The sequence below is a fragment of the Nothobranchius furzeri genome, chromosome 16 (assembly GCF_043380555.1).
Source record: "Nothobranchius furzeri strain GRZ-AD chromosome 16, NfurGRZ-RIMD1, whole genome shotgun sequence".
Classification (NCBI taxonomy): Eukaryota; Metazoa; Chordata; class Actinopteri; order Cyprinodontiformes; family Nothobranchiidae; genus Nothobranchius; species Nothobranchius furzeri.
The window spans coordinates 49,528,362-49,554,894 of NC_091756.1; the positions used below are offsets into that span (position 1 = coordinate 49,528,362).

Genomic DNA, 26,533 nt, shown 5'->3' on the forward strand with positions numbered 1-26,533 from the left:
ATGCATATACATAAGCCGGCTGTTGCAGTGCTCTGCCAAAGACATGGCGACCGTAGATCAAGGCAGATCAAGGAAGCGCAATTTCACAGAAGCAGAAATTGAGGTACCTGTGGGTGAGGTGGAGAAACAAAAGGAAGTGCTTTTGCAAAACAAATAAGAAAAAATCCACGGAGTGGCACAGTGTTGCTGAAGCCGTCAATGTTGTGAATTCTTCAGAGAGATCTGTGGCGGATATAAATAAAATGGTCCAGTCGCGATTCGATCCCCAGACTCCCAGGTGAAAGTAACGTGCGCTAACCAGTCACCCAAACAGAGATCTCCTTTGAATAAGTAGCCAGGGCACATGATCTATCGGGTCACAATGACAGGACACACACTGTCACAGACGCACGACATTCTGTCTCAATCTGACCCCTGCTGATTATCTGCATGCCGTATTCTGCGCTTCAGGCTGTGTGTACGTGTGTGCACGCGCGCGTGTGTGCGTGAGAGTGTGCGTGCATGTGTGTACGCGCACGTGTGTGCATGGGAGTCTTGTTCTGTGTGAAAACCAAGCAGTACAAGTGATAATGCTGCAAGATTTCAAAATTTTATCCTTCTCAGCAGCAGCACTGCAGGTGCTCTCCATGTACAAAATGTGCGTAAGCAAGGTTCTTAGTCAACTTAGAGTTGCGCACATTTTTACGTTAAGTTTTCTTTCAGAAATCCCAAAGTTTGCGTGGAAAGTTCCTTACGCAGTTTTACGACCCCGTTTTGTGCGTACGCAAGCTTGATAAATGAGGCCCCAGAGCAGTAATTCTCCTGATCTGGTAGCAGTCCATCTACTTTAGTTTAGCATAAATAATGGAAGTGAATAGCAGTAGTTAGCATTTTGTGTGCAAAAGTGATTAAAATTACTCAATAATGATACCAATTATTTCTGGTGAGTGCAATAACTGTGTGCAATAACTTACGATCAGAATAAAAAGTGGGTCTACTTTAGAAGAAGAAATTTACATTTGAAGTCAGTATGAATGTACAATTTTTATGAAACAAACAGCTAGTTGCCACAAGAGGTGGGAACGAGATGAAACAAAAACGAAACACGTAGAGGTGATGTTTTGAGCTGGAGTATAATCACTTTGCTGCCATATTGGATGGGTCCCTAACTCCAAAACCTAATTGGAGTCAAAACTGAGTGAGCAACTATGCCTGTTTTTTTGCGGTCTACGGTTCCGACAACTGGCGTACTACCGAAAACAGATGTGGGATTACTATTGTCTTTTCTAGCCCAATGAAAGCACTGAGGGCAAAAGTGACCCATCCAACATGGCGGCCTGCAGTTACAGCAGTGCCAATACAAAGCCCCAGCCCATGTCACCTCTACGTTTATTTGATCTCTATGCTTCTCATATTCATTTTCTGTTGTGTGTAGGGTCATGAAGAGTCTGTTTTTCCACCTAAAGGTCATCTCCTTGATATTGCTCAAGGCCTGTGATGCCTCGGCATCTAGACGGTTTAACTAGCTATTTGCCTCCCCCTACAGCTCAAGAGAAGACAAGAAGAACTCTTAAATTAAGAACTCTTTTAGAATCAGAAGAACTATTAAATAAATAAATAACATATGTTAGTCCAAATAATGATGTGAAGCAATGTTCAATTAATCTGTGAAATGAAAATATTAATTACTTGATATTATAATCCTATGATAGAATATAACAAGTAATATAACTTTAAATATTTACACTAGACATACTGATCCACGTAATATTAAGTCACATGACACATTCCTTTTGTCTCATCCAATCAGTGCTTTCGTTCTGACGCGTGGCATGGCTTTGTGTGTGTTTACAGCATCCCCTTTTGTTGTCAAATCCTGATTCGACCATAAATCAAAACATCTGGATTATAAAACAAACTCCCACGTCACCCTTAACGCAGTTCAACGTTCTAGAGTTTCAAGCCGGCCACTCGTCACTTTTTAACAACAAGAACCTTGACAAGCTGGATAACAAACCTGTTGCGAGCTGCATCTGAACACAACGTCCTTCAGACTAAGAGCTGAACTCACCGACCCGGCTGGGTCCCTGCTGACGCTGTAAACCACCTGTCGCTTACCTGGAGGCATTCCAAAGACTAGTCTATCGTACCGAACGCTGTTTCATTGGTTTCGGTACCAAAAGGGGGGTCCGAGGACCTGGCATTCTGGATCTACCACGGAGGTCTCCGCAAGGGTATGTAGACGACAAGATAGCGTCCGAATGTGTTTTTGAAACTCCGAATGTAGTTTAGAGCAAACCTTTCGCTCCCACACAGAACTAATGCTTTTCCGAAAACGAGAGTTCTGATAACAACATTCCATCACACCACCATCTTGCCTCATTCACAACTAGATCCATTCATCACATAGAGTGTTTAGAGTTATCCTTGTTTTAATTTGTTTAGAAATAAATCTTCTTAAACTTTTAAACTTGGTCTCCATCTCTCTGACTCTTGGTTAATACAAAGTGTTATCTAATCCCTGCAATAAAAGTTCAGATCTTCTGGTTAAAGTAATATTCCAAGATCCATCAGACTGATATTTCTTAATTGTATGGAATCTCACATTTTATGGTTCATACATAAAACGTATGAACGTAACTATCAATGAACACAATGTCCCGACAAACAGGAGTTTGTACAACCATACACAAACATTACCTGTTGTTAAACTAGTTGAATCTTCAAGTTTTTCTTGGGGTAGGTAATAAGTCACGTGACCCCAAAACTGAGTGTTTTTTAGGGAAGTCTGCCCACTTCCCTAGATTTAGTATTTTTAAACACCTGCTAGTTATCTGAAAATCTGGATGGACAACCAAAGTAACTTTTTGACCTTAGACTATGTTTTTCTACCATTTAAAGAACATTAAAGATGCACTTTAAAGGACATGTACAGTTGGATGTCATCTGCATAAGGACGGTAGGAATTTAGAACTGAAAGATTTTGGAAAATAATCTAAATGTGATTTTTTTTTCCAATATTGCAATTACTATTTATTTTGAGATTATTTTCTCAAAGGGCATTTCTCATGTTTTTCAACTAATGCAAGCAAAAAAAATCAATTAATGTATTAGTAAAAAGAATGTCAGATTTAGTTTACATAAATTATTCTCATACAGCTCTGTCAGTGATCTCTGTTAGATGAAAGTGTTTACAGAAAGTTAAAGCACTGGTGGCTGGCCTTTTAGTCATGCAACTCTCATATATGGTGGTGTGATGTTTTTTTTAGGTGTTTGTAGTGTTACCTTGTGAGGTAGCAACAGTAGCAAGGCAGGTTCTGCACAATATCTCACATTATACAGCATCTTCTTTTTTATAGTCATAATTCCACACAGCTGATATGCTAGTCCTCTTTGGTACCAAACTTTGTGCAGCGTTGGACTCTGTTGAGCCCAAGGCCATTTTATAACAGGTTAAATCAAAGCGTTTTCGCACACGACTTTCCTAAATCTTGCGACCAGTCAAATAGCAACTTTGCGATTAGAAAATATCATTTTGTCACATTGCAGCATTTGTGCACGTTATTAATTGTTCAGCCTTATAGGCGATTCCTTTAAAAGAGCTCAGGATGTGCTAAAGAGGAAGCAGATAGAGGAGGAAAAGTAGAGGTCCCAGAACAGAACCTTGCGGGACACCATGGGTAAGGGATGTGGTAGAGGAGCTGTATTATATCCATGCACCATGCAGCAGTGACTTACACATGATCCAACATATCAATTGATTCCCAAAATAATTGGTGACAAGTTGATTAATCGAAATAATCATTTGAGGCAGCCATGTTTATAATCAGCATCAGTGCTCTGCCCAAATGCATCACACACTTTGCGTAGGGCACAGAGTGGCCAGGGGTGTACCAACCAATCAGGCTTATAACTTTAGTGAGGCGCTCCGCATGCTGAGCGCCTTCTGACAATCATATTAAGGGGAATTCAATTCCACTTAGGGCATCCATGTGGCCAGCTCTGTGTCGGTTTACAATTAAAACTCTGAAAATAATATATTTAAAGTTCATAGTTTCTTCAGAGACGAAAAAATTTAGATCCATGATTTCAGGTTTTCACAACAGTGTTTACTATTTTTAAATTACCATTTTTTAATATAAAGTACTCATCCTAGGAGACATTATCTTTCTGAGTCAGATTCCCTATGCCAAGTCAGACTTTTCCATTAGAAAGGCCAGAGGATTTTCTCAAACCAGGTCAACCACCACGACTTTCCCGACATGACCTATAATCTTTAGAAAATAAAATCCTTTATTTTTATTTTCCTCATTCTACTGACACAGACAGCAATTACACAATGCTTCCAGGCACAGATGTGATCTGCACCAAGACATAAGAGGAAATATTGCAGACATAACAAGTGTGTGCAAGACCATGTTTTTGCTGCTTTCTGTCCTTTGAACTAGATGAACAAGCGCAAAACAAAAACAAAAAGCTGAATACCTCAATGAGGATAAACGACACTTAAAGACAAGTTAGGTGTGATGTGTAATTTTCACTTCAACAGCTCCTGATGACAGCTGCAACACTTATAGTGGAAATAAAGGAAAACCAGTAAGCCTCTCAGATACGTGAAGTGTAAATCTTGGGAACCCACCAGAAACCAGAGAGACATGTTGCTCATCACACCATTTTTAAGTGTGACAGAGGCTTTCTCCATGGTCTGTGGCTGACAGACATCTGGGTTCTGCATTTGGGGATTTTCCACTGCTTTTTTTGTAAAGCCTGCTTAGTGCTAAACAGACTGTAGGAGTCACGGCCCATCAACACACCCACCCTCCCACAGGCCCACATTTATCTTTCACAAAAATCAGGAGTTAGATCATACGCTACCTGAAACATGTTTCGAGGAGTAAAACAGGAGCAGTATGACCATTCTTGTAGAAATTACACTCCGTTTAAATCCTGCTGTAACAACAAATGATGTAATGACTTTTATTTTATAAATTGGCTCAAGTCTCTGTTGTAACAATAAATTAATCTAGTTTGAAGATTTAATTAATGAAGGTTTTTGATACATCTGAAAGTGAGTAGTAACATTTAGAATTTGATACTGGGTTGTATGGGCAGCCAGTAGAGCTGTTGGAATTACTGGGTTGATGTGTGTTTTGGAGGAAATGTGATGTTGCAGAGTTCTGAGGGAGCTAGAGTCCTTGGAGAGATTTGTAAGGGGGGGGGGGGGGGGGGGGGCAAAAGAAAAGCCATGTAAATCTGAGAGATGACGAGGCTAAGTGAAGAAGAGAGAAGCCCATTAATACTGTATGTGGGCGCTGGCTGGGTGATATTACTGATGTGGGATTGAAATGATAAGGTTCTGTTGAGGATCACAGCCAAGTTTTTCATCTGGAGGGAAGAGGGGGACAGAGAAACTGTCAATGTTGATGAATTTTTAAGATTTGGTTACTGGAAGCCTGTATAATGAGAAGACATTCTGTTTTATTAGTTTTAAATTTGAGAATGTTAGAGGAGAGCCTTACTGGTCAGTTATTCGATGTATCCTGGCTTGGTCACGTGAGCCGATAAGCTGTTCAGGTACTAGGGTTGGGAATAGAAAACCAGTTCTTGTTGAGAACCAGTTCCCATTCTTTCTATTCCTAGGAATCATTCACCACTTTTGCAAACGCTTCCCCTCATCAATTCCAGTCTGTGCAAATGACGCCAGCGCGCACATTACGTAGATTATGGAAGCGGGAAACATGGCATCTAAGTGGTACAAACACTCGAAAGTTTGGTCATATTTTACAAGAAACCATGACAAACTTCCAATAACTGCAAAGTAGATATTTTATCAAGGGAGGACGCATTACAGATTTACAAAAGCCTTTGGGCACAAAATATGCTAAAACTTTAAGTTATTGATGTGTTTTGACCCGCTCCGTACTAGTGAATATCAATGCAGCAGCAGCGGGGATGTTCGCACGTCCTCTCCTGTTAATACTGCAGGTAACTAAGTAACTAACACTGCATTTCATGTTAGCGTCATTTACCTTATATACACACCTCCACACTAGCAGACTCCAGGGACAAAGATCTGACCTTTGGTGAGATTTTTCCCACCCTACAAAGGCTACAGCAACACTGCACCAAACAAGATGACTACCTTCAAAGGGTGCATGAAGAAGAACATTTGGAAAGATGTTTCCAACCAATACAGGTACAACTGATTATTTATCATAAAGAAACCAGTTAAATAGCACGAGCCATGAGCAATTACTTTTTGCTACTTGTTTAACTACTCTGACGTTTGATAAGGGAAATGATAAGGAAATGGATCGATAGACAGAATCGATAATGCAATTGATATTGATAAAAACTTATCAATTTCCACCCCTATCAGGTATAGGTGTTCAGATCATGTGTAAGCCAGATTGACAGATGTTTGAGCTAAAACTTGGTGTTGTAGCAGCTAAGTGTCATGGCCACCACATGTTCTGAGAACTAGACACTATGAAAGGCTGCCAGTGATGTGCATTCCTTCAAGGAGTGCTAAGCTTTCAAACTGATAACAGACACAAAATCAAAAAAAGAAGTATGCCACAAAAATCCAAACCATGTTGAAAGATATGCACATTAATAATTAGTCATTTTTTCACTACTGCACAACACAGATGTTGCTCGCCATATGTCAACACATATTCCTGAAGTTTGACTCAACAACCTTCAAACTTTAAAATCTGAGTAGAATATATGTTCCAACATGCATCACCAGTACAGCCGGAGCTACTGTAAAGATATTAGGTTGGTAGTGCATCAGCCGTTTTAAAGAACTTGATCCAAAATTTACACACCTTTAAAAATGTAAACAACTTTTTCAAGATTTTCCAACACCCATACAACCCTGATGATCTTATGGCTTAGCTTCTACTCCCAGTAAATGCTGTAATGGGTGTGCTGCTAATGCAGGCAGAGACAGATACACGCAAAAACAAACTTTTACATCATAGTTCACAGGATTTCCGTTAGCCTGGTAGTTCTCCTGGAATAGGTGCTATGTGTCAGGTGGCTGACCTTCCTCTCCAGGTTAACTGCAGCTGACCACTACATCTCTATAAAAAATCTGCAAGCGTGCGTGCACACACACACACACACACACACACACACACACACACACACACACACACACAACTGATAAACCATAACTAAAGTTGGCCTTGTAGCGTGTAATTAGCAAATGGGTTTCGCTGTGTAATAAAAATGAACTTGTCATCTGTTGTATAATTGCTTTATACAAGTTATTGATCACTACTGTTTGTCAATCACACTTATCATGAGGATAATCATGGTAGAGCCGAACATAATGTGATCATGAGGATGTAATCAAGGTAATCTTGGTGGAGGTGTGCAGCTTTGCACGCACATCAGGGAATGTATAAGGAGCAGAGCAGAGCTCAGAGCTGTTAGAGCTGCTTGTTGGATTCTACCTGACGAGGTTCATGGATTACATGTGTTCAGTTCTTCACCTATCATGGATTACGTTTTCTAACTGGGGTGTTCAGCTCTCCACCCATAAGCAACGGTAAGAGAAATGTTTCGTTCATGATTGATAACTTGTATGAATGCCGGTTTAATAAAGCCTTGTTGTTCATCTGATATTCAAGTTGTGTTTCATTGTTTCTGGCGTCGACTTGACAACGATCCTGATTAAATAAATATAAAGTGTAAAAAGAGACTTTGAGTCTTTTTTGGTAATTAAAATAAAATAAAACATTTTATTTTAGAACATTTTTGGCGTCACGAACAGGATCAGTCAAGCTATTCCAGCAACAATGAAGTGTTTTTGGAGAAGCAAAAAGGAGCCGAGTGCTTCTGGGGAGGGAACGCCGATTCCCGTGCCGATTCCCGGCTGGGAAACGGAGGAGTTCCGAACCATTGGTGATATGTTAAGGCAGCGCGGTGGACGCCCTGGGCCGTGGGGAGAGTTAAATGGAGTGGTCAGCCCCGCCGTGGTGCTGGACCGTTTGACGCGGATAGAAGTTAAAGAAAAAGCGCCGCTGGCAGGAGTGAGAGATATGATGTGGCTTTTTGCAGAAGCATGGAAAAAACAGGAGTTAGAATTGAGCAGTTGTAGAGAGCGAGCGGCGCAGGAGAAAATCCATGCTGAAGAAGTTGAAAAATCATGCTCAGAGTTTGAGCAGAGAGTGTGTGTGATGGGGAAAGAGCTAAAGCATGCTCAGAATGTTTTGGATAAAACGCTGACTTTTGTGTCTCGAGCGCAAAGGAAGGAAAAGAAGCGACCTCGTAGAGCAGGTCCTGCTCAGATCCGGGCGTTTGTAAAGAATGTTGGTGAAGATTGGAACCCAGAGAAATGGAACGGGGATCTTTGGGGGGATGATGAGGAGGAGGAGTGGGCGATTAAACCTGACCCACCACCTCAGCCCTTGTATCCATCATTACAGGGGATAAAGATGTCAGAACAAAGACCTATTACTAGGCGTCGGCGAGAACAGCAAATTATTCCACCAATACTGGTAGATATGGTGGATGATCAGGGACGGCCGGAACTCGATGAGGCGGGTAATATAAGAAGGATGTTACAACAGCAGCCACAACCCGCCCCTAGGCTGCTAACAACGCTAGAGGATTATTCACAAGATGAGTTAAATCACATGAATGGGAAGCTGAAACAGCGCCCAGGCGAACCAACTGACTCCTGGCTTAATCGCCTTATGGAGGATGGCGCGTGTGATATAGCCATAGATGCCGGTGATGCCATGAGATTTTCAGGATTAAGTACTGATGCACAGATAAATGCTGAATACCGGGCTACAGTCCGGGCATTGCCAGCTGATGAAGATTTCAATGTGGGGGATGCATATGCTCTGGCATGTCATGTAATCTATCCTACCACGGCGGACTGGTCTGAGATTAAAGGGCAATGGCAGACAGTGAGAGATGCCATTCAGCGGCTCACCAGACTCACTATTAGAGAGCAAGTGGCTCGAAACGGGGGAGCTGGAGTGGTGGACTGTAACATCTCTAAGGCAACTAGAGATCACCTCATCAGACATGCCCCACCACATTATAAACCCATGGTGACCAGCTTGTTGTTTGGCGCGGCAGACCAGACTTTTGCCGCGATAAAAGATCGTCTTGGCGAACTCACCACGCTGGGTGATTGGTCTGAGACGAGGAGAGAGGGAGCTAGAACTGAAAATAAACCCAGGATTGATCCACATTCAAGGGGTCGTAAAGGGGGGGCAATGGGCCCCTCTAGAACAGATCTGTGGAGGGCACTGCGACAAGCGGGAGTGCCGTTTGAGGAGATTGATGGATTGCCCACTAATGCATTGATGGAGAAATGCAGCCAAATGGGACTGAAGGTCCATTGTCAGTTCAGACATTGTCCTGAAAAGGACGACAGGATGTCTGTGTCAGAATTGGTTGGAATGTTGCAGAATGTGATCAGGGAGGTGGCGTCGAAGCCTGCTGAACCTTCCGCCCCTCCCAAGGAATCTTCAGAGGAGGAGAGTTCAGATGAGTGTTATCAGGTGGCGGCAGTGAAGCGTAGAAAGAAAAAAACAGCACCGAAGGGAACATGATGATGAATAGGATGAAGGTCAAGCTCAGGTTGTTGCCAGTGCCTCAGGATGGTCAATAAATGATATCAGACCACATGTGGAATTACAGATTTATTGGAAAAAATCAGTACAGACAGTAATGGCATTGGTTGACACTGGGGCGGAGGCCTCGGTAATTCATGGCAATCCTGATAAAATAAAGGGAAACATTGTAGAAAAAGGAGTATCAATGCTCCACGAGCAAGTGGCAGACGTTCCAGAAATGGATGAAGTGCCTTTTGAGGTAAAACCAATCCAGGATTCTCCTGTGAAACTGGGGGTAAGATGGAGCGAACTCACCCCAGAGCAGCAGGAGCGAGCCTGGTTCACTGATGGTTCCTGTCAATATGTGGCAGGAACCAGGAAATGGAAGGCTGGGGCATTTAACCCTGGTACACAACAAGTTATGGAACTCACAGGGACAGGAAAGAGTAGTCAATGGGCGGAGTTGAAAGCAGTACACATGGTAATAATGGCGGCTGGGGTGCAGGGAGTAAGTATTTATACTGACTCCTGGTCAGTAGCCCAAGGAATGTTAACTTGGATGCCAACTTGGCATGCTACACAATGGAAGATACATTCAAAAGAGGTTTGGGGAGCTGACCTATGGAAGGACATTTGGGAGAAATGCCAAAATATTCCTGTGTCAGTATTACATGTGGATGCTCATACTAATAACAATGATCCTGAATCCCTGCATAATCAGACTGTAGATAAGATAGTGAAAATTCAGGCTGTAAGACAATCAAGTCCTGGATTAGCCAAATGGGCTCACGTTACTGCTGGACATTGGGGTGTGCAGGGAACATTGAAATGGGCGAGGGACAGAGGAATAGATCTCATCATTGATGATATTAAAACTGCCATAGAAGATTGTGAACCTTGTCAACATCAGAAAAAGAGAATCCCTCGACATATACAGGGACAGATACATCGAGGTAAACAAGCGGGACAGTGTTGGCAGATTGATTTCATTGGACCATTGCCAAAAAGTAAAAACTGTAAGTATGCATGCACAGCCGTGGATACGGTGTCAGGGGTACTGGTGGTGCATCCGTGTCATAACGCCAATCAGGAGGCTACATTGAAATGTCTGTCATTAATAGAGACCTATTATGGACTACCTTTGCAGGTTCAGACTGATAATGGTACCCATTTCACTGGAAATAAGATCAAAGAATGGGCAGAGAACAACGCGGTAGAATGGATCTATCATGTAGCATATCACCCGAAAGCTAGTGGACTCATTGAGAGAATGAATGGGTTACTGAAAGAGAAACTAAGGAAACTATCGGTTACTAATTCTTTGGACAAATGGAGAGAAAATCTGACTAGGGCAGTACATCAGTTAAATAACAGACCCGTGGGGGATGGAGTTACTCCACTGATGCTAATGGTTGCCAGGGCAGGAAGGGAAACAACTTCTACTGACCCTCCTATACGAATGTGGAAACTAACTTCTGAGGCAGAACTCCCTGTTAGAGCAACTGCGGGCTCTGTGGGATTAGATCTTAAAATCTTGGAAAGCATCACTTTAGTAACCAATAAAGTGACAGTGGTAAAAACAGGATTGGGAATTCAATGTCCACCAGGAACTTATGCTCATGTGTGTCCAAGAAGTGGTTTAGCTTTGAGGGGTCTAACCATTTTAGCTGGGGTAATAGACTCAGACTATCAAGGGGAAATAGGTGTGGTGTGTCAGCATACAGGTAAAGAACCGTTGGTACTGGAAAAAGGAGACAAGATAGCTCAGTTAGTAATCAAACGGTGTGTAATGTCCAAAGTTGAAGAGATTACTAAACCTACCACTATCACTCAGAGGGGTGAAACTGGGTTTGGATCATCAGACTTTACTGCGGGGGCAAAAGTGTGGGTGGAGCAGCTCAATGGTCCTCCCAGAGCTGGAGAGATTATTGCACAGGGAAAAGATGCTGTGGTAAGTGTATTGTTCCCCGGAGAGGAAAAATGGATTAATATTCCGATAAACAAATGTTACAGGAGAGAAAATTAATGCTTGTCATTCTATCTGCAGTTTTGTATGTATCCCATAGGCGGGTGTCTGAGTGACGGTGGTTGACTGGGTCCCCTTCCCCTACAAAAGGATTGAACCCTTGTCGAGGCGATGGATGGGCTCCGCGGACCTGGTGGTGTCGGATGTTTGGTCATCGTCCTCCATGTCCTCGCTGTCATCGCACTGAGGGCACATTTCTGTTGGGGGCTCACGGAAGGACAAGTGTTGGAAGAAGGGGTCATGGGCCATCTGGAATTGGTTAGCAGTATGTCCAACCGCACTCAAGGCACATTCACATGCAGAGCAAATGACGCTTGCTACTTGGGAAACCTAACATCTACCGGTAAGATGTACCGGTGCAGAGGATGTCTTAAAATCCGAGGAAGGGTGATCAGCCCGGGGGTGTTGGTTCAAGGATCAACAGTAACCTTTAATTCTGCAGCGCGCATCTGTGCATACCATCAGGGGAATGGTACTTGCATACAAAATGGCACAAATTGGAGTATGAAGGTTGATCGCGATTTCCGGATCAGGAATGGAACTGTAATCACAGGAGGATACGCCTATTTGTACATATTCTGGGTGCTGCCCGACACAGCTAGAGCTACGCAGACAGCTGTAGCTCCCCTGGTTCACACTTGTCAACAAATGGGACAAATAAGGGTAGCCGAATATGTGCGATGGACTGTGAAATTCCCTCCTATTCCGCCTTGTAACAGGAGGAGGCGAGCATGGTATGACACCGTGCTAGGAGGAACTGGAACTTTGTATGGTCTGGCTAACACAGCAGACAATGAGGTGACACGAACTATGCTGTCCAACACTGGAGAATACACCGCACAAGCTGTCACCAAGACTGCAAGATGGATGCCTTCGACTGTATCTAGTCAGTTAGAAGGAAGTGATGTGTGGAAAAGTGTATTTAAATGGAATCTAAAGCTTTGGAATGAAACTTATGATGCATTGCATAATTTGTCACACATAGGTAATTGGACAGTCTGTTCCTTGCAGACTATTCATGCTGAGACACAGAGAAATAGGTTTCAAATACAGGTAATGAGTAATAACTATCATGCATGGCGAACATTATGGAACATCAGTAGTTCATTATGGCTACAGCTACATGCAGAAATGACGATTTGTAATAAATCTATGTGTACTGGATACTGGGATCAGTATAATATGACATCAGTAATGACTGTGTGTAGATATCAGATACTGCCGGTGATAACCACTAAAGGGTTTTGGTATCTCCATGTTAGTGGAGAGTGGTGGGATGTTAAAACAAATCGAACATATGAAGTAAAACACTGTGATGAGACTGATAAGGGTTTAGCCTGCCCATTGGTAAAAGGACATAGCAATCCATGTTTCACTGATTCAAGGGTCGTACTCTGTGATTGGACGGTCACACCCCCAGAGGAACAGTTTTGGCAGGTGGGTCCTAACACCTTATGCGTGGCTACAATGACCAATTCCCCACAGGTACCTTCAGTTCCCTTTTCAGGTTGTCTCAAGGGTATACATATGTGGGAATGGAATAACGTGACCTATTGGTTGAGTAATTACACTGTATCTAGTCGGCTGACTAAGATACAATGGGAGGTTTTACACTCCCCTTGGACACTCTCACTGGAACGATTCAAATGCGCATTGGATGGTTCCACTGAAGTGGCAAAATTGATTGACTCTCATAGGTCCAACCTTTCCAGGCTCATGGTGTCTACTCTTGTGGCACAAGGGGAAATAAAACATGTTGCTACATTGATTGAACAGGCTTCCGCTCATCATTGGTGGGATATATTTACAGGCATGTCGAGTACCGCTAATAAAGTGCTAATTCCACCTATGATTGCAGCATTAATTATAATCAGCATTCTAACATTGTGTATGTTATTCGATTAAGAAGAGAAATAAATTGGGTAATAATGCAAAGACTACGATGAAAATTAAAGTGGAACTACAAGGTATGTTATAAATGACGTTGGTTTTGATGGGGAAATGGTGATGGATCCATGATGTTACATAAATTAGATGAAAAGTTCAAGAGTGGAATGTAATAAAAATGAACTTGTCATCTGTTGTATAATTGCTTTATACAAGTTATTGATCACTACTGTTTGTCAATCACACTTATCATGAGGATAATCATGGTAGAGCCGAACATAATGTGATCATGAGGATGTAATCAAGGTAATCTTGGTGGAGGTGTGCAGCTTTGCACGCACATCAGGGAATGTATAAGGAGCAGAGCAGAGCTCAGAGCTGTTAGAGCTGCTTGTTGGATTCTACCTGACGAGGTTCATGGATTACATGTGTTCAGTTCTTCACCTATCATGGATTACGTTTTCTAACTGGGGTGTTCAGCTCTCCACCCATAAGCAACGGTAAGAGAAATGTTTCGTTCATGATTGATAACTTGTATGAATGCCGGTTTAATAAAGCCTTGTTGTTCATCTGATATTCAAGTTGTGTTTCATTGTTTCTGGCGTCGACTTGACAACGATCCTGATTAAATAAATATAAAGTGTAAAAAGAGACTTTGAGTCTTTTTTGGTAATTAAAATAAAATAAAACATTTTATTCTAGAACACGCTGTAATTTCTAAATCCAACAGCAGGTATTTTTGAAAGTAGGACCAGTGAAAGAAGGAGTAATGGTTGGTTTATGCGCCTGAATCAAAACCTGTTTACACTTTAATCATGCTCCCAAAAGCAGCCGATGTCAGAAAATATGTTTGGTGGGTTTGGCTACAAAACAGAATCACTGGACAGACTAAGAGAAGCTAAATAAAGAATGATCCAAAAGACCCAGACATTACTCAACAGAGCTATTTCAGGAACGTTCGGGTTTTTTTTTTTTATCTCACATGAGTTGAAAGTTCAGAAGAGAGGAAAACAAAACCAGAACAACAGTCAGGATGGACAAGAAGGAAATAAGGAGACAGAGGAAAATATTCAGTATTAAAAAAAAGTTACAATTAGAATATTTACTGTAGCCAATATGAAAATGTCCACAGAATAATAAAAATGTCAGATATCTGCTCATTTTAAAATGAAACGATGTTTTGACTACAGCACCTGGGTAAACTAAAGATAACTACAGATTTTATTGAAAGGATTGCAGTTTAACAAAGTGTGTTTTAAAAACCAACATGACTTTACTTCTGACTATAACTCAAGGAAAATCTGTGTTATAAAAAACAGGAAAATTGATTCAGGGTTTTGATTTATTAGTTAACTACCGAAGTCCCTGCAGCTCCTATCTGAATGGTAGGTGTGTGTTAGGGTTGGGTGATTTGTGTAAATTTTCCGACCGCCAATTTTCAGTCCAATAAATGATGATGGGTGATATATCCGTGCATGTGACGTCATGATGCACGGACTGATTTGTGAACACAGAAGTAAAAACACAGATTTTTTTTTTATTGGAAGCACAGCGTATATGTTTGCTGGAGGAGAAATTTAGATTTTTGTTTAATTCTATATTTGTAGATTGGTAGAGTGACGTATAAACGGCTTTTATTAAATACGGTTAAAGTGTTAAAAAGAAGTCTCGTCTTTGTTTCCCTGCAGTGCCCACCATTGTGGTATTTCATTTAAGCAAAATGTTTTATTATTTCTGAACAAAGGTTACTGGGTTTCATTCTTTTATGAGTTTGAGTAGGAAATAAAATGAATCGCTGCTGCGTTTGGACGCACTCTGAGGAGGCAGCATTCGATCGCTGCCAGAGATCACATGATCCATTTATCCTGTCACTTTCTTTTTTAAAATAGTCTAAACAAGCTGATGAGTGCCCCAGTAACATTTCACCTGCTGCGGCCCAAACTCACATTCCTTCTGCTCCGCGTAAACCTGAGCTGGTCATCTGCAGCTTGTGCGTAATCAAATGTTTCTAGAGAGCCTGCTGAAGAGGTTATGAGGTCCTGGAATTTTGCCTCAGACTCGTGTCTGTTTAAACGTTGTTCTGGATGAATCCGCACTCCACCAACACACTTGAAGCGGGTGCTGAATAACGAGCGCTACTTAAGCCAAAGTTTTAAAACTAGGAACATTTTCTCTAACTAAAAATCCAGAATCAATTACTCTGTTCTTTTTTAACATGAATAAATTCCGAAGTTACACACAGAACGAATGTACAAAACAGAAGTAACCAGACTCGACACTGCGCTCTTGTGCACGATGTTGAGTGCGTCACAGACGCTCTCCAAGCTCTTCCTCAGCACGCCGCTTGTGCGCACTGTCAACAGCAAGAGGTGGTGAAAGGGCGAGAGAATGCTCATATGAGCTGATGGAGATCTTTCATTGATTGTTGCCTCTGCAATGTTCCCTAAAATATCTGTCATTAACAAACTCATTCATGGGCAAATAAATAAACAAATCACCTCTTGTAAAAACACCTGTAACGGGTCAGCCCATCGCTGATGATCGAACAATACTTCCCATCGCTCAACCCTAGTGTGTGTGTCTGCTCTGTCTTCTCAAACCCCCAGTGAGTCGTGGTGGATGGCTACTTATACTGAGCCAGGATCCTATGTAGGTTTCTTCCAGTTAAAAGAAGTTTTCCTCTCCACAGTCGCAGCATGCTTGCTTTTAGTATGAGGCTTGCTGTAAGGATACTGACACTAGTCAGTGACTTGATGCATTCTGCTGGGTTTCCTTGATTAGGAAACGTTTTACTGATCGGCTTAATGAACTGAACTCAGTTGGAATATTTACTTTGTGAAGTGCCTTGAGGCAACTCTTGTTGTGATGTGGTGCTATATAAATAACCTGGACTGAATGGAGCTGAAATGGATTTGGAAGGTAACAAGTCAAAATAAGGATGTTACAATCTAACTTTATTCTGAAACCAGCCAGATGTAAGAAGAGCTGAAGATTCTACTAAGAGCTAGGTACTTCCTGGAGAAAACGTTGTTGTAAAAGACGTAAAACTTCAATTTAAAAATAAAACTCCAAAAAACAAAAGCCGATTTAGAATTTCTCAATACTGAACTTTGGTGGATTTAGGACAAAAGACAGATTAATATAATTACATATATTTCATTTATATTGCACCTTAAGACTGAAAACAGTAAAGTGTGAATGAAATCTGAACACCTGTACCTGAGCACAAGATGCTTCACAACACACAAGCAGAAAAGACGGCAATAAAAAACATCAGGGTAGAAAAAAATAAACAAACAAGCTAGGAAACTGTCACATAAGAACAGATGAAAATAAGACTAATAAAAAGCAGTAATCATAAAAGATCATTAATAAAGACACAATGCAAGCCACAGATTGTCCTATACTTTAAAAGGCCTGTGAACAATATGAATTCAGGTCTGTTGTCTGAGCAGACCAAGTCCCTTTGGTGCTGTAAAGGGACGCGATGAACTCTACGAGAATTAGCAGCTCCACCCTGCCAGAGATCCCAATAGTGCAGATCCAACAGGTGGACTAAAGAACAATAAGGCACTGAAGGCAACAGGTGAAAACATCAAAGCAGCCTGAGGCATACTAACCAGGGACAAATAGATGACATAATAATCTAAGTATGCCGTAAAGGCTTTATTGTGAATCTGATGATTACTAAACATGACGGCATGCAGGCCTATCCTTCAGAAGTGACTAACACTCTTTACCTCAGTTATTCAGGCTCAGGTATGAGATAAGTAGTGTGTGTGGGTGTGTGTGTGGACTTGACAACAAGAAGCTTGTGTGGTGGTGTATCGTTGCAGAGGACAAGGTTCTTGTTAAATTATGAGCCAGACAGGTTACATGTGACACCTGACAACTTTAACCCCTGTGTCAAACAGCATCAGTGGTTTCCTACTGATAAATTTTAATTCTAGGAATCACAGAATGTTATTTAATCAAAACAGAAATGACAGATTAGCATTTCTCGGCCTGTATCCCCATATGTTCATAAGAAAATGAAGTATTCCTAAACTATGAGGAGATAGTAATGGTGGTTACAAATTAAACTTTTGGCTTCAGCCATGTCAGTTCACATAAGCAACCAGATATGTGGATGCAGACTTAATCATTTCTAAATGTATTATACAACATAGTCGGAATAATTGCGTTTTAGATTAGACAGTTTTTATTAGTGAAACAGAAACAACCTCTAAAAATGTACAAAAACTCTAGAGGCCAGCCTATATATTCAATCTTTTCTATATCGGCAATCGGCCACAATAATTTTTAAAAGCCAATGAAAAAAATAATCAGGCACCCGCCACTACTAGACTGAAGAAAGGACCCGAACGACCCCAACACACCATTCTTTTTTAGTTTGTTTTATATTTGAAGTCCAATAAATATTAAGAGATTTATCAACTTATTTATTTATATTGCACACATTGAGCGTTCAGTTGTCTTTCACAATTGATGTCCTGCTAAAACGTATATATGTTTCGGCCTTAATAATTGGCCATCTGCAACAAAATTCCTTAAAAATCTGTATCGGCATTGACCTTAAAAAACCATAATCGGTCGCCGACCGACGGTCGGCCACTACAAAACTCTTTGTTACGTTCGTTCTGTTTTCTATCCTATTTCATTTTTTATGATTCTTCATCGTACACAAAGCAAAAAGAGCTTGTTTTTACTTTGCTGACTTTCGGCATTCACTGCCCCCTTTGGCAGAGCAAATGCCGATGACTATTGAGTCACTTCCATTTGGGCAGTGGAGGGAGATCTCACCCTCTATACTGACAAAGACGGCAGTGGACGCCAAAAACATGTCAGCAAAGGTAAAAATAAGCTCTTCTTGCTATGTGTACAATGAAGAATCACAAAAAATCAAATGCCCCAAAACTTCCCCATAAGATTACTGATTTTCCTCAACATGCAAAGTCAAACAGGGCAAAGTCATTCAAGGCAGTCATGCCACTATTGTATGCAAAAAATAATAACACAGATCTATTGGGGGGATACTCTATTTGGCACCATTTCCTCCTTTTTTTGGAACACAACCCCATTTTTTCATTGCAGAACACATGCTGTATTGCTGACAAGCATTTGCAGACATGAACATGTAAGAAACAGACCCTACTTGACCCTAGAAGCAAAGTAAAATGGACAAGAGAAGGGAGTGCAGCAGAACCTGTTTCTGCACTGAACTACACAGAAACACAAGGGTTCTTGCAGCCTTTCTGGATTCTCCTACAAGATGGCGAACGCATGTTAAACATCTCGTTTTTCTGGTTTAACTGGTAAACTTCATGCAGCCATGATGATCAAGAAATTATTTTGATAATAATTGTCTTTGAAAGAAAAATCAAAAATCGTATGTATTCATGGAGGTCTGATTTCCTGGCCATTTATCCTAATTTCATTTTAGAAAACACGTGACATGTTCCATTAAGCAACTTGTGTTTAGAGCTGAGGGAAAGTTGGGGTGAAAGTGAAAAACTGTGAGGTAGAAACCTAATGTAATGAGAAACTTTGACACAATCGTTCCAGGAAAAAGAAATAACAAACTGGTCGTGAAAGCCTGAACATAAGACCCGATCCTGACCCGATCTGCCAGCTCAGTCAGTCCACAAATGAGATGTCTGGTGAGCCTATTTTAGAGAGAATAAAGCTCCACAAGCACAGCCCCTGTTTATGCAGCAATGGGAATGTGTTTCAGATTACATTTGGTCATATGGAAATTCTTGTGGTGAGACTGGACTTTTCACTGCTGGATTACAGGAGAGCAGACCTGTGAGGCATTTCTCATGGAGCCTTCTATGAATCAGTCAGCTAAAAGGAGATTTTTTTTTCTTCCTGGTTAGCAAGAAAAAGTGTCAGTATTCCAGTCTGAGGACACCCTTCCATAGATTAGTTTGTTTTGAGGCAGTTTTGCTTCTACATCATAAACTAAACACACGACAATGACACAATGTGCCTGTGATCTGTAAAGGTTTCAGATTGTATCTTTGCATCATATTCCACTGCTGCTTGCTTTTAGTGACATCAACTCCCGGAGCTCTATGTGAGCACAGTGTTTCCCTTACATAGGCGTAACCATGGCGGCCTGCCACGGCTGAAATCCCAGCGCCATGCCTACAAAATCCCAAGTTGTATTGATTTTTTTTTTTGCGCCATTTCCCGAAGAAGCAGCGGGAACTACTCTGTTGTTGCTTGTGATCACAGCTGGCAGGCAGCAAGGAGAAGAGGCAGGCCAGGGTGGTTACAGCTAGGGATGAGCCGGATACTCATATCAGACGAGTATCCAGTACGGATAAAGCATTTTTGACGAATACGAGCATGAAACGAGTAAAACTCGTAAATATCTGTAATCGTGCTGAAGGAAAATCCTCATTGGGTAACTGACTGTCTTCATGTTCTGTGATTGGCCAGTCACATAGAGCGCCCGCCCCTCCCTTCACACAAAACTGCAGCCGGGAGCTCAGTCCGTCCGGCCCATCCACACACACAGTAATGGATCTCTGTGCTTGCTTCACTGTTGCTCACATTTCTTCAGTGCTCCCTAGGTTTTCTTCAGATCGCCTCTTTTTCAGTTGAATATTAAAAGTTACTTTTATCGTAACGTACGCGGTGACAAGACAGCTGAAAACGGCTCGTGCTGCAACGGTCACTGCCTCCGCTCGGGTTTTTTTTTTATTATTATTATTTTAACTCTCCCTCTCTATCTCTCTCTCACACACACCTCAATCAACATTGTTTTGTTTAACTGTGTGTGGGAAAAATACCAACAACGTTAGGAAAAAAATCAGTTTAATCAAATTAAAATAAATTGGTTCTAGTATTTCATATTTTCTAGTTCCTACTGCATGAGTTCAGATGCATTAATTCATGCACTTAAATAATAATGTTCTGATTTTACTGAAAAACTTGTTCTGTAATAGTTCCTTTACTATTGTGATCAAAACTAATCTCAACTCTGAGGCTGCTCTGTCAATAGTTTTCAAATAAACAATACACATAGCATCTTCTGATCAATCCATATCAATTTCAGATTTAAAATAAAGTATTAATATAAACTACACCCACTAATTTCCAAATAATAAATACGATGTGTATCTCCTTTGTTCCGCATTAGTGATGCTTTCAGCACCAGAACAATGAAGCAAAGAAACAGATTCCTGAGGTTATGTTAGTAATTTTATTTATTAGGTGCATCTGACCTGTTCTATTTTTCTCTGAAATGAGATCAGATCAGTGCTTCTATGGGTTGTCTCCCCTCTGCACTAGAAAAATGTACTTTATTTTAATGTTCACTGTAATGCATCTTGATGTTCTTAACAAATAAATTAAATCAAAGATATTGGTCAATATTGCCAAATATGTAAATTTGTGTTTCAGTCATTTTTATACTGGCTTAAAAACACTTCATTAAGTCAACTAAGCAGGGGTGTAGAAGGTTTTTAATAGGGCCAGCCCAGTAATGATCTTGGACCAAAATAAAGGGGGCAGAAAGTCAAATACAGGGGGGCAGAAGGAGATGTTTTTCCAGACGCCAAGAAAAATTAAATGCCAAATCCATCCTGCAAAGTGTGTCACTGAGAGTTTAAAACAAAAATTATTCTTATGCAAATATTGGTGTATTCACCTTTAATACTAGTTATTAAAATGCAGCAGTTGCTGGATTGGTGCAGTTCAAAGTGGAGTGCATAAAGTAAAACAATATTAACATAAAGGTGAGACGTGTCATAATCCCACACCCCCACACCCACCACCAGAGCTGGAAACATTCCTAGGGGAAACACTGGAGCAAGTAAAAAAAAACAGTCCCTATAATAGCAATCATCTATAAATATTTCCCTTCCAGTCTGTGACCACTGCAGGGAGGAAAAGACGGTAATAGGCGGGTTGGGATTAAGTATACTTAGAAGCATCTTCAGCACACTATCACCGTTTTCATCTCTGCTGCCGGGTGAGTGGAGCAGCACTGTGTGTTCTCCATATGGACTTTGGTTTTATTGCTCAGGAGGACTGAACCAAAGCATAAAGAGCAAATAAAGCGGACAAACCCTGTGCTCAGTGTGTTTCCAATATGCCAGTTATCAATTTTAAAAAGGAAAACAGACCGAAGCACCAGCTCACTTATTGCACTTTGGCACAAGAAAAAGGTAACGTTTAACCTTCACGTTATCTTCCTGGTGGTTTGATCTTAAAGCAGGATTAATAGAGGCAGAGTTAGCTTGTTTTTGTCTGAGCCACACCTCTTCTACCTGCAGCCAGAGCCGTAAAACAGGAGAACCACTGTTCCTTAAGGGCTGTATGAAAACAATTTACCAGGGAGCATTAGGGTGAAATCAGGAATAGCAACTGTAACTACACTTACTGTGAGTTATTCAAATGATAGAACCATGTGTCTGTGCCAGCTAAAACATCCCTCTGAGTGCCGAAACACACACAAATAACAAGAGAAAACACACTAAAAGAAGTTCCAGGAAACAATGAAACGCAAGGAGCAGAAGGGAAATGCCAAGCTTTCCTGCCCTGCTGACCTGTTCCATATTATTGGAGACTTCCTGCTCAAAGTCCTCTTCAACTACTCATAGACGGGTTCAAAGGTCAGATCACTCAGAGCAGTTCAGAAGTACAAAACCTTTAGAGCCACCATTCATATATAAATATAAAGAAAGTACATGTTAAATGAATGAAAAGTATTTTAACAGTGCCAAAAACAACATTTGCGGATGATGTGGTCCTCCTAGCTTCATCCAGCTCTGACCTTCAGCTCTTGCTGGGTAGGTTCACGGCCGAGTGTGAAGCGGCTGAGATGAGGATCAGCACTTCCAAATCTGAGACCATGGTTCTCGACCGGGAAAGGGTGGCTTGCCAACTCCGGGTCGGGGGAGAGGTCCTACCTCAAGTAGAGGAGTTTAAGTATCTCGGGGTCTTGTTCACGAGTGAGGGTAGGAGGGATCGGGAGATCGACAGGCAGATTGGTTCGGCGTCTGCAGTGATGCGGGCGCTGAACCGATCTGTCGTGCTGAGCTGAGCCAGAAAGCCAGGCTCTCGATTTACCGGTCGATCTACGTCCCAATCCTCAACTATGGTCATGAGCTTTGGGTAATGACCGAAAGAAGGAGATCGCGAATACAAGCGGCCAAAATGAGTTTCCTCCATAGGGTGGCCGGGCTCAGCCTTAGAGATCGGGTGAGGGTGAGGTGTTCGGACATTCGGGAGGGACTCGGAGTAGAACCGCTGCTCCTCCGGATCGAAAGGAGCCAGTTGAGGTGGTTTGGGCATCTGGTCAGGGTGCCTCCTGGATGCCTGCCCCGGGAGGTGTTTCGGGCATGTCCTGCTGGCAGGAGGTCCCCGGGTCGACCCAGGACACGTTGGAGAGGTTACATCTCCAATCTGGTCTGGGAACGCCTTGGGGTCCTGTCAGAGGAACTGGTGGAGGTGGCCGGGGAGAGGACGGTCTGGAGCTCCCTAGTTGGGATGCTGCCCCAGACCCAGATAAGCGGAGGAAGACGACGACGACAAAAACAACATGAACACATGTACTAATATGTGTTCGGAGTGGTGCAAGTGCTTAGGTAAATCATGCACAGAGTTTTGAAGGTTTTTTATTTCCCTGGACTCCTGGTGAGACTAAACAATGCTGCCTTATAAAGACATTTCAGACAGGATGTCAGATCTGCAGAATGCTGGGAACCTTTACTCCGTGGGGTTACTTTTTCACATTCTCATTTAATCACCTTTGAGAAACTTCCAAAGAGAACCTTCATTAGAATATTCCTGTAAAATGTTCTAATTACTTTTACCTTGGAAAGGTTCATTTAAATATTTCTCATGTTTTGTAATACACAAGATGAGGGGCCATGGCTCAGTGGTAAAAACTTCTTCCAGTTGGTTCACGCCTCAGCCATGCTGTGTGTTGAAGAGGCCTGAAGCGAGACAGTGAACCCACATCAGCCCTATGAGCATATTGTTGTGGGATTCCTGTGGAGTGTTTACACCTATCCTGTTGATTTCTACAATGGTGATGAGGTGAATGAGTGAACTAGGTTGTCTAAAGCCTTTCGTGTTCTCATCTAAGGAAAATATAGTCAAGTCTTTTCTCCTGACAAATTTTCCAAGACCCCACAAGAATTTGTACTTTTATCTCTCCAGGCATCTCCACAAAAGGGCCGGGCATCTGCTGGGCTCTATTTAGAGAATGGCAAACTCAGTGGAACAGGCCACAAAGTTCTACTTCAAATCAAGCTAAGTAAATGTCAACTTGAACAACCCTGTTTGGCCATATGCAATCTTTTCCAAATATGCCTTAATTGTTGCCTCAAGGGAATGAGACTAGCAACCCAACATAACTGGCCTTCAACAACAGTAGAAATCCCCTACTGCAGGAGAAAAAAAGTCAATACACGACAGCTCACCCAAACTTAAGCTACCCTTCAGTTTTCCGTGTTTAGAAAGACTGATCAGTAGATAAAAGCACAGTAGTTGTGTTGACTAAGTGAGGCTAGAAAACACTGAGCAGATGTGCTCCAGCCCTATTTGTTTTGGAAAACTGCACCAGGACAAATGGAGACCATTAGATGCTGTCTGCATCCGCCTCTCAAGTGGTCTGCTTCTGCTCAGACAAACACACTCACACTTGCTTGCATGAATGCGAACACCCCTGAAACTAGAGGAAAAGGAGCAAAAAGGAAGTGCTCCTGGCTGGTCACACCCTCTACAAATAACAATCTGCACACGCCACCTCCGGACCGAGCAGTGTAGCTGGAGGGAAAGCAAACAAACTGAAAAAGGGTTGGGGAAAATTAGGCCTGGTGCTGTCTGGCCATACACAGGTCTTCTAGCTCAGCTTCCAAAGCTACTGTTCACAGCACAGACGCTGATCTAATATTAAAAGAATGGCTATGAAAACCGCGCTAACCAGGGAGGCTGGGTGTTCTTTCAAACACGTTCACTTGTTCACCTGGCACTCATTTTCCCCACACGGTCAAATTACCCATTAAACCTGAGATACAGATATATTGAATGGATGCAACGTTCACACTAAACAAGGCACAGATTTGTCCAAAGCCGGTCACTTTCAAATCGGGCTGAGATCTACAGTTTTAAACTGTAAAAAAAATAGGGATGCACCGATGGATCGGCATTTGATCCCAATCGGCCGATAGCGCCCCTATCAGTTTTGATTGGAGTTTTCAAAATAGATCAAAGCAGACCGATCAGGTAGGGTTGTCACGGTAACCGGTGTAGCGGTAAACCCCGGTAAAAAAAAGTTGACAATAATAATAACAGTCTTGTTTAAAAAAAATTATATTATCTTGGTGGGTTTACCGTGGCTGCGGTGTAGGCGCGGTGACTCTTACCAGCCACCGTATCATCTGCTGAAGTTGCCGGCGGCACATGCGCGCTTTGTTGTTTACAACCAAAACTTTCTTGAAGCTAAAGCTGAAATAATGGCCAAAGGAGGAGACGGCAGCGCTCAGGAGGACATTTTTTATCCCTCAAAGAAGACAAAGTCGGAAGTACGGGCATCTTTTAGATATTTGAAGAATGCCAAGGGAGTTTATAGAAGACGGCTATCCTGTTTGCAGCACGTGCAGAAAAAGTGTCTGTGAAAGCCAGCAACGCTTCAAATCTCATGACACATCTGCGTGACCATCACTCACAACTCTACAGTCAACGCAAGGCAAGCTAACGTTAGCGTTTTAGCTAAAATGCGTGATCCGAGGATTTGGGTTGAGGGAGAATGCAACGAGTCGCTATATAAAGCAGCCGCAGCGCCGCTACCTGCATATAAACCTTGTCGCAGACACCCCCATATTGAAATGACGCTATGCATTATGGGGCTCCCAGGGGCAGATACGAGTTGGTCTCTCTCCGAGAATAATTATGAATTTAACAACGATTACTGCCTGATGACATTTTCCTAAATCTGCAAAGCTCACTGGAAGGACACAAACCGAGGATGATATTTTCCTGATAAAGGGTTTATTACTCAAGTAAGGGTAAAAAAGTATCTGATACTACTTGAGTACTGAGTATCATCTGATCTAATATTTTTAAAATGATGACATCAAACAGACATAAAATAAGAAGTTATGGGCAAATATTGGTATTTTAAAGACTAAAGGGGAAAAATGTAAACAAATAAACAACATAATTACAAAATAACACATTTTAGGCAAAATTTAGACACAAACTGAGGACAATATTTCCTGACTTACAGGGTTTATTTAATTGTGTGAAAATGTAGCACGTTTAAAAAAAATACCGCGATAATACCGAAAACCGTGGTAATTTTGGTCACAATAACCGTGAGGTTAAATTTTCACACCGTGACAACCCTAATACAGACCATTTTAGATTAGGTTACATTTCCTTTATTCCCAGATTATGTAGTTTGTAGCACTCATTATAATGTTGTAGAAAAATTCTGGCCAATCCACGTGATCGGTATCGGTGATCAGTATCGGTGATCAGCATTCTTTGATATCGTATCATGATCGGCAGCAAAAAACCTGATCGGTGCATCCCTAAAAAAAAGGTTTAATTCTTCACATTTCAGTCATTCTGTTGTAGATTTCTATCTTTGTCCTGTTTGATGATGTGGTTTGGTCAAAACTGTCAGAAAATTTCAATTAAAAATCCTCTATCTTCAGGACAAGCCCAAATCATCAGCCCCCCACCACCATGCGGACAGCTGTTAGGCTGTTTTTCATTTTACCCAGGTATTGTGCGTTATGGGTCAGTACCTCCACTATGATCTCTTAACTGTCTAAAGGACCTTGTGACAGATGTTTTTGGTTCTCTCAGATGCAGCTGAGCTCACAAAGGTCTCAACCACTTGGGGTTCTTTTAACTTGCTGTTGTCTCCAGTATGAATGAAAGAATGCAAGTTGTTTTCTGTGGAAATAAAGCTCTGGGGCTACTGTTTCAAGTAGTAGAGGTTAGCCAGATGAGATGGGGCAGAAAAGAGCAGGATTTCAGGTCTAACTCGGTATTCGTGATATTACAAATGTCTTAACTCTGATTG

The 26,533-nt window shown here is 41.7% G+C and overlaps 1 protein-coding gene across 1 annotated transcript in view; it reads right to left on the minus strand.

Annotated features, from left to right (window-relative positions):
• The window catches only part of myo1d (myosin 1D), a 142,907-nt gene that overhangs the window by 115,165 nt on the left and 1,209 nt on the right, over nt 1-26,533 (minus strand). The window lies entirely within an intron of this gene.